Raw genomic sequence first — 6,351 nt, forward strand, 5'->3', positions numbered from 1 at the left:
AAATATATTAATAAAGGTCATAATAATTATTAATATTAGAGTGATTACTAAAGGATCATGTGACTTTAAAGACTAGAATAATGAAGCTGAAAATTCATCATTAAAATCACTGGAATAAATGATTAAATTAAAAGATAATCTACTTTTGAACAGTTATTTTATAGTGCAATAACATTTCACAATTTTACCATTTGTACTGTATTTTTGATTAAATAAATGCAGCTTTGATGATCAGGAGAAGCTTATTTTAAAATATTAACAAAATCATACTGACCTCAAACTTTTGACCAGTAGCGTATATAAGACTAAATCATAGATTATTACTCATCATTAATAATTGAAATGGTGTGCCGTTGTGTGTAATGCCAGATCATCTAGATTTTTCATGCTACATTTGTAATAATGTGTACTAATCATAAATACAATTTGCTATTTGATTAATATCATCACAGATATGTTTCTATATGTCAGTGTGCAGTGTGTGTTTCAGACAGCAGAGGGCAGTACATGCCACAATTTGATGCTAATCCAAAGTGGCAGTTGCCACCTAAAAATAGGCTTTGCCAGTGGATAAAAGCTCTTTATTTATTTTATTTTAGCCCAGATATTTACCAGACGAAATAAGTGTTGTTTCAGCGTGTTAAACTGTTGCAGTTCAAACTGATATTCCGTCACTGGTTTTACTATGAAACATTTCGAAGTGCTTTTAAGGGTAGTTCAAGTCTCTGTGATCTTTCATTTGAAAACACACAAAGGCTGCTTTATCTTTCGCCACCCACCGCTTTCATTCTGTCTTGTGTTGTGTCCTCAAATCCTCCATGTCCTTGACTCTCTTTCAGTCTCTCTCTCTCTCTGTCAGGTTGGACTCGTCAGTTCAGTCAGCTGGATGGAAACACGGCTTAAATCTGTGCACTGGGAACACAGGGAACCCCATGGGTTTTAAAATATTCCTCACTTTCCTCCGCAATGCGTTGGCATTTGAAGTTGCTGCTCTTCCTACAGAAACGTGAGCTCACTTTGAAAGGAAGCACATGTTTATATATATTATTATATGGGTCAGGATGTGAAATATAGATGCCATGCGGTGTCTTATAGCTGTTTGTTGATGTGCTTTTTTTCCTGAAACAGAACCTGGGCTAAGAGGATTACATTTACACATTTAAATAACCCCAACAAATGAGGACTGTGTTCCTCAGTGCGTGAGGACACACAGGAGACTCGGACGTCACGGTCATGTCCCACTACCCAAAATACACAACTACTAAAGGGGAGGTTGCACTGTTTATGGATATAAATAGAGCTGCCCCTGATTAGGCGCATTAAACATGACGAATTGTTCCCTTCAGGACCTGGTCTGGAGAGGGGCCTGAAAAGGTAGGAAAGCATATGTGGATGAGAAACACACCATGTGACATTCAAAATCTAAAGTATATGTATTTTAATGCATAAAGTAGTGTTTGTGGCACAAAAAATAAGTACACACTGGATTTCAAAGACTAGTTCATTTGTGTACACAAGCATATTTACTTCTGAAATTATATATATATAATTTTAATATTATTTTCTGATTAAGTCATTTATTCAAGATGCCGTAGAGATAGGCCCACACAGAATCTGTGCCTTTTAGCCCATGACGGAGTCTATTTATTTACTTGTGTAAATTTATATTTAAACAGTTTTTAAAGTAATTTCAGTATAATTATTGACTAATATGAAAGTGTTCATTTGATCCATTTACAAAACAGTTTGTAAAGTAATATTTTCTGTCTTTTGGTAGATATATTATATGAGAGAGTTGCTTTGTTTACCAAATAAGTGGATAGATTTGCATTGTAAACATTAAATAAGTTAAAAAGCTATTTTTTTTCGATATATTAAGTTTTTAGTTTGTGGCGCAGTAGGTAGTGCTGTCATCTCACAGGAAGAAGGTCTCTGGTTCGAACCTTTGCTTGGTCAGTTGGCATTTCTGTGTGGAGTTTGCATGTTCTCTCTGCGTTCGCGTGGTTTTCCTCCGGGTGCTCTGGTTTCCCGCACAGTCCAAAGACATGTGGTACAGGTGAATTGGGTAGGCTAAATTGTCTGTAGTGTATGTGTCTGAATATGTGTGTGTGGATGTTTCCCAGAGATGGGTTGCAGCTAGAATGGCATCCGCTGTGTAAAACATGTGCTGGATTAGTTGGCGGTTCATTCTGCTGTGGCGACCCTGGATTAATAAATGGACTAAGCCGAAAAGAAAATGAATGAATGAATGAAGTTTTTAGTTACGATACTCCCAAAATCATTCTGCATAAATCTGCAGATTTTTTACAAAATTCTTCACAGAAATAGCAAAAAATGTTAGGAGATTCTGTCTGGCCCTACATATAGCACATTCAGGACTTAGAAACATATGTACATTTTTACTATCAGAGGGAACTAAACTTGATTACGATTAGGAGATAGACATTTCAATGTCTGACAGAATTGTAAAGTTCAAGCCGGGCTCATTTTGATTATGTACCCCTATATACATTTCTGAAGCGAGCCAAATATGTCCCAGGAGTTATTTGGCAATTTTGCTTTCGCGAATCTACCAGAGGCTGCTGTGTACACTATTTCAAATTTCTCTTGTGTGCCATTTGCGCCTGCTCTTCTTGCATAAATTCACCAAAGGCCGCTGTCAACTGACAACTGGCTGACTGACCAACCGACTGATCACCCCACCCACCCCCTTCCCTAAACCCAACCAATAGTGTTTTAAAAAGCAATCCACAAAAAGAAAAGCCCCCTGATTTTTACCACGTTTTCAGAGTTTACCACATCCTCACCCTGTTATTTACTTGTTTGTTTTATTTTTTTAGCTTTTGTCTTACCTGCCCCATTTTTCACCCGTTGTCGTGGACAACTCAGCTCTGTGTCTCAAGTTTGTTAACGTAAATGGCAAGCTAACAGGACAAACTGGTGAAAGTGGGAAAGTCATTCATATAGAGGTAAGCGGTCAGCCGGTAAGCGGGAAAAGGAAGGGCATCATAATGCCCCATAGCGTTCATTTTAAAGATGAAATGGAGCCATACGTACCTCTGGCTACATAATTGCGATCTCCAGAAATGTAAGTACAGTAGGTCTACATTTTCAGAATGACCCTATGATGGGTAAATTCTTGGCTAATATAATCATGCGGACTACATCCAAGCAGAAATTTGCATGTTTAAAGAAGTGATTACACCATGTTTTCTAATAATGTTGCCAAAGGATCAGCATATACAGTTGAAGTCAGAATTATTAGCCCCCCTGAATTATTAGCCCCTCTGTTTATTTTTTTCCCTAATTTCTGTTTAACAGAGAGAAGATTTTTTTCAACACATTTCTAAACATAATAGTTTGAGTAACTCATTTCTAATAACTGTTTTATTTTATTTTGCCATGATGACAGTAAATAATATTTGACTAGATATTTTTCAAGACACTTCTATACAGCTTAAAGTGACATTTAAAAGCTTAACTAGGTTAATTAGGGTAACTAAGCAGGTTAGGGCAATTAGGCAAGTTTTAGTATAACGATGGTTTGTTCTGTAGACTATCGAGAAAAAAAAATAGCTTAAAGGGGTTAATAATTTTGACCTTAAAATGGAATTTAAAAAATTAAAAACGGCTTATATTCTAGCCGAAATAAAACAAATAAGACTTTCTCCAGATAACAAAATATTATCAGACCTACTTAGAAATTTTCATTGCTCTGTTAAACATAATTTGGGAAATATTTAAATAAGAAAAAAATTCAAAAGGGGGCTAATAATTCTGACTTCAACTGTATATTGAAAACAACAGAAGGCCTAAGACGAATCCTTGTGGCATTCTGTACTTTTATTGTTGATAACTTACATAATTTTTTTTACATTCAAATGAATAAAATGGTGCTGTTTGGACATGTAGGACTTGTAACTTGATTAATTCGTTTGTAACTAGGCATTGTATACTTTGTTAAAGTATTTTTAATTTACTACTGTCGTTCATTCATTCATTCATTAATTTTTTTTTCGGCTTAGTCCCTTTATTAATCCGGGGTTGCTACAACGGAATGAACTGCCAACTTATCCAGCACATGTTTTACGCAGCGGATGCCCTTCTAGCTGCAACCCATCTCTGGGAAACATCCATACACACTCATTCACACTCATACATTATGGACAACTTAGCCTACCCAATTCACCTGTATTGCATGTCTTTGGACTGTGGGGGAAACCGGCGCACCCGGAGAAAACCCACGCGAACGCAGGGAGAACATGCAAACTCCACACAGAAACGCCAACTGACCCAGCCGAGGCTCGAACCAGCGACCTTCTTGCTGTGAGGCGACAGCACTACCTACTGCGTCACTGCGTCACCAATTCACTACTGTACTTAAGTATATTTTTAAATATTCCTACTTTTACTTTTAGGATAGAAAAAGTTTCCCACTCAGATTTCCCTTGGCTTCAACTTCACAAATTCAGTGTTGACCAACAGAAAGTCATTTGTTTTGAAAGTGTTTTTGTCCCCTGCATTTATACATCGCTCTGCTAATGACACTAGACAATAGACTTCTTTATTTCTTTATAATGTACTACCAAAGCAACAGCAGATAAAAGAAGAATTGTGGCGATAGTGAGATCATATTCATTGTAGGTTCAGCTTCAGATATGGCCACAGACCACTGGCTAAGCAGCTGAGGTTTGATGTACACAAAATAGAAAAGATTTAGGGTGTTTCTTAAGTCTTCTTGTTGTGTTCTGTCATCACTGACAAAAAAAAAACATACAAACCACAAATATGCATTTTTTTCTTTCACATGTTAGTCAGATGGCCTCTGTGTGGTCCTTGGACAATGAAAGCTGCTATATGAGTTCAGACTTGAGGGTCCAGGAGGTCAGTCTGAAGACCTATAGTATGCAACTATATTTACCCTTGTCTTGTGATCATGTGTCAATTTCAGTTAATCTGCATGAGTTGGAGCTTCACATGAGGGCAAAACAAGAATTTGTCACACTGACCAAAAGAAAGCTGCTTGGTTTGAAATCGACTATTTTGGTGAGCTGTAGACAATGGACCTTTATGCCTTGTGGAATTTTGTGAATTTTTGCTAATGTGCCATGTTTATTCTCCTTCCGCTTGTTACATTTGACTTCATATGTCAAAGTTTCTGTGTCCAAATGCTCTGTCAGATGCTGAAAGTAAGCAATAAACTTTATTAATATGCACTCACAGTGTGTGGCAATTTTTAAAAAAATCATGACTGTAATTACTATTTAGATTCAGTTTAATGTGTGTTATGAATAAGTAGTGGTCGTTAATATCTACTGAGCTTAAAATGGGTAGAGGCTTAGACCCAGAAACATTATTTCACACACAATACGTCACAACTTAGCAAACGAATATTGTCACAAAAATACAGTAATATAGACAATAATACAATATTGTCAACCCCCTTTTTCATTGGTTATAATTCCTGAAGTATCCCCCTTTCACATGATGTAATGTAGTGTCCGGTTTGACTCCATGCAGTGTATCCGCACGTATGCCCACACAGAACTACCCATAGAAAATGTATCTAGTGATCTGTATATTTACAGTACTACAGATTCACTTAGATGATGACTACGGCTGTTGTCTGCATTCATGGCAAGACATCTGACATCTCAATCAAACTTACCGATCTGCGATATTTCAGCTTGATATGAGAAAACGGGACTTTAAACAGAGCGCTGAAGTTGTATTGCTTTGCGTTGATGTCTTTACTGCAGCTGAAGTAAGTCAGTATGTACTTGTCAGCATATGTCAAATAAAGATTTCAGACGTTTACACGGGTGCTGCACATTTTTTGAAGTCAAATTTAAGGATTTGAGACCTTTTTGTGTCCTGAAGTGTAGGTAATAAATAAAACTGTGGATGTCCAATGCCAGCGTTTTACAGCGGTTGTTTACAGCCTGTTGTGAACAGCTGATTTACAAAGTCATTCATATTATTCACATTCAGTTCTCTGGCATTTTTATCTATATAAGGGTATTTTACATTTATTAACATAAAACATTTATATCTTTTTATCATTCAAATTAAATAAACTAGAATAACAATATTGTATGTGATTCTTACTTATCAAATGAAATCATGCAGTGCAGAGATGGATCCAGAAGTGTCGTTAGAAAGTGAAATTAATGTATTTACGCTGTTCTTACAATTGCAAAAATAACACTAGGATGACAACATTTTAATTCAGTATTCATTTCATTTATTCATTTTCTTTTTGGTTTGATTCAGTATTAGATTCTGAAATTATTTGTAACAAATTAAATAAAAAGGAGTACAGATATCAAATTAACACCAACCAGTAGGCTG

General features: G+C 36.2%; 1 long non-coding RNA gene across 1 annotated transcript; it reads left to right on the top strand.

The window, feature by feature from the left end:
* The first annotated feature begins 401 nt into the window (after positions 1–401).
* Positions 402–5,216, top strand: LOC130238789 (uncharacterized). Its single transcript, XR_008838652.1, has 3 exons — positions 402–1,006; positions 1,129–1,374; positions 4,952–5,216. It is a non-coding gene; the product is annotated as an uncharacterized LOC130238789 (long non-coding RNA).
* The last annotated feature ends 1,135 nt before the right edge of the window (positions 5,217–6,351 follow it).

The sequence above is a fragment of the Danio aesculapii genome, chromosome 12 (genome assembly GCF_903798145.1).
Source record: "Danio aesculapii chromosome 12, fDanAes4.1, whole genome shotgun sequence".
Taxonomy (NCBI): domain Eukaryota; kingdom Metazoa; phylum Chordata; class Actinopteri; order Cypriniformes; family Danionidae; genus Danio; species Danio aesculapii.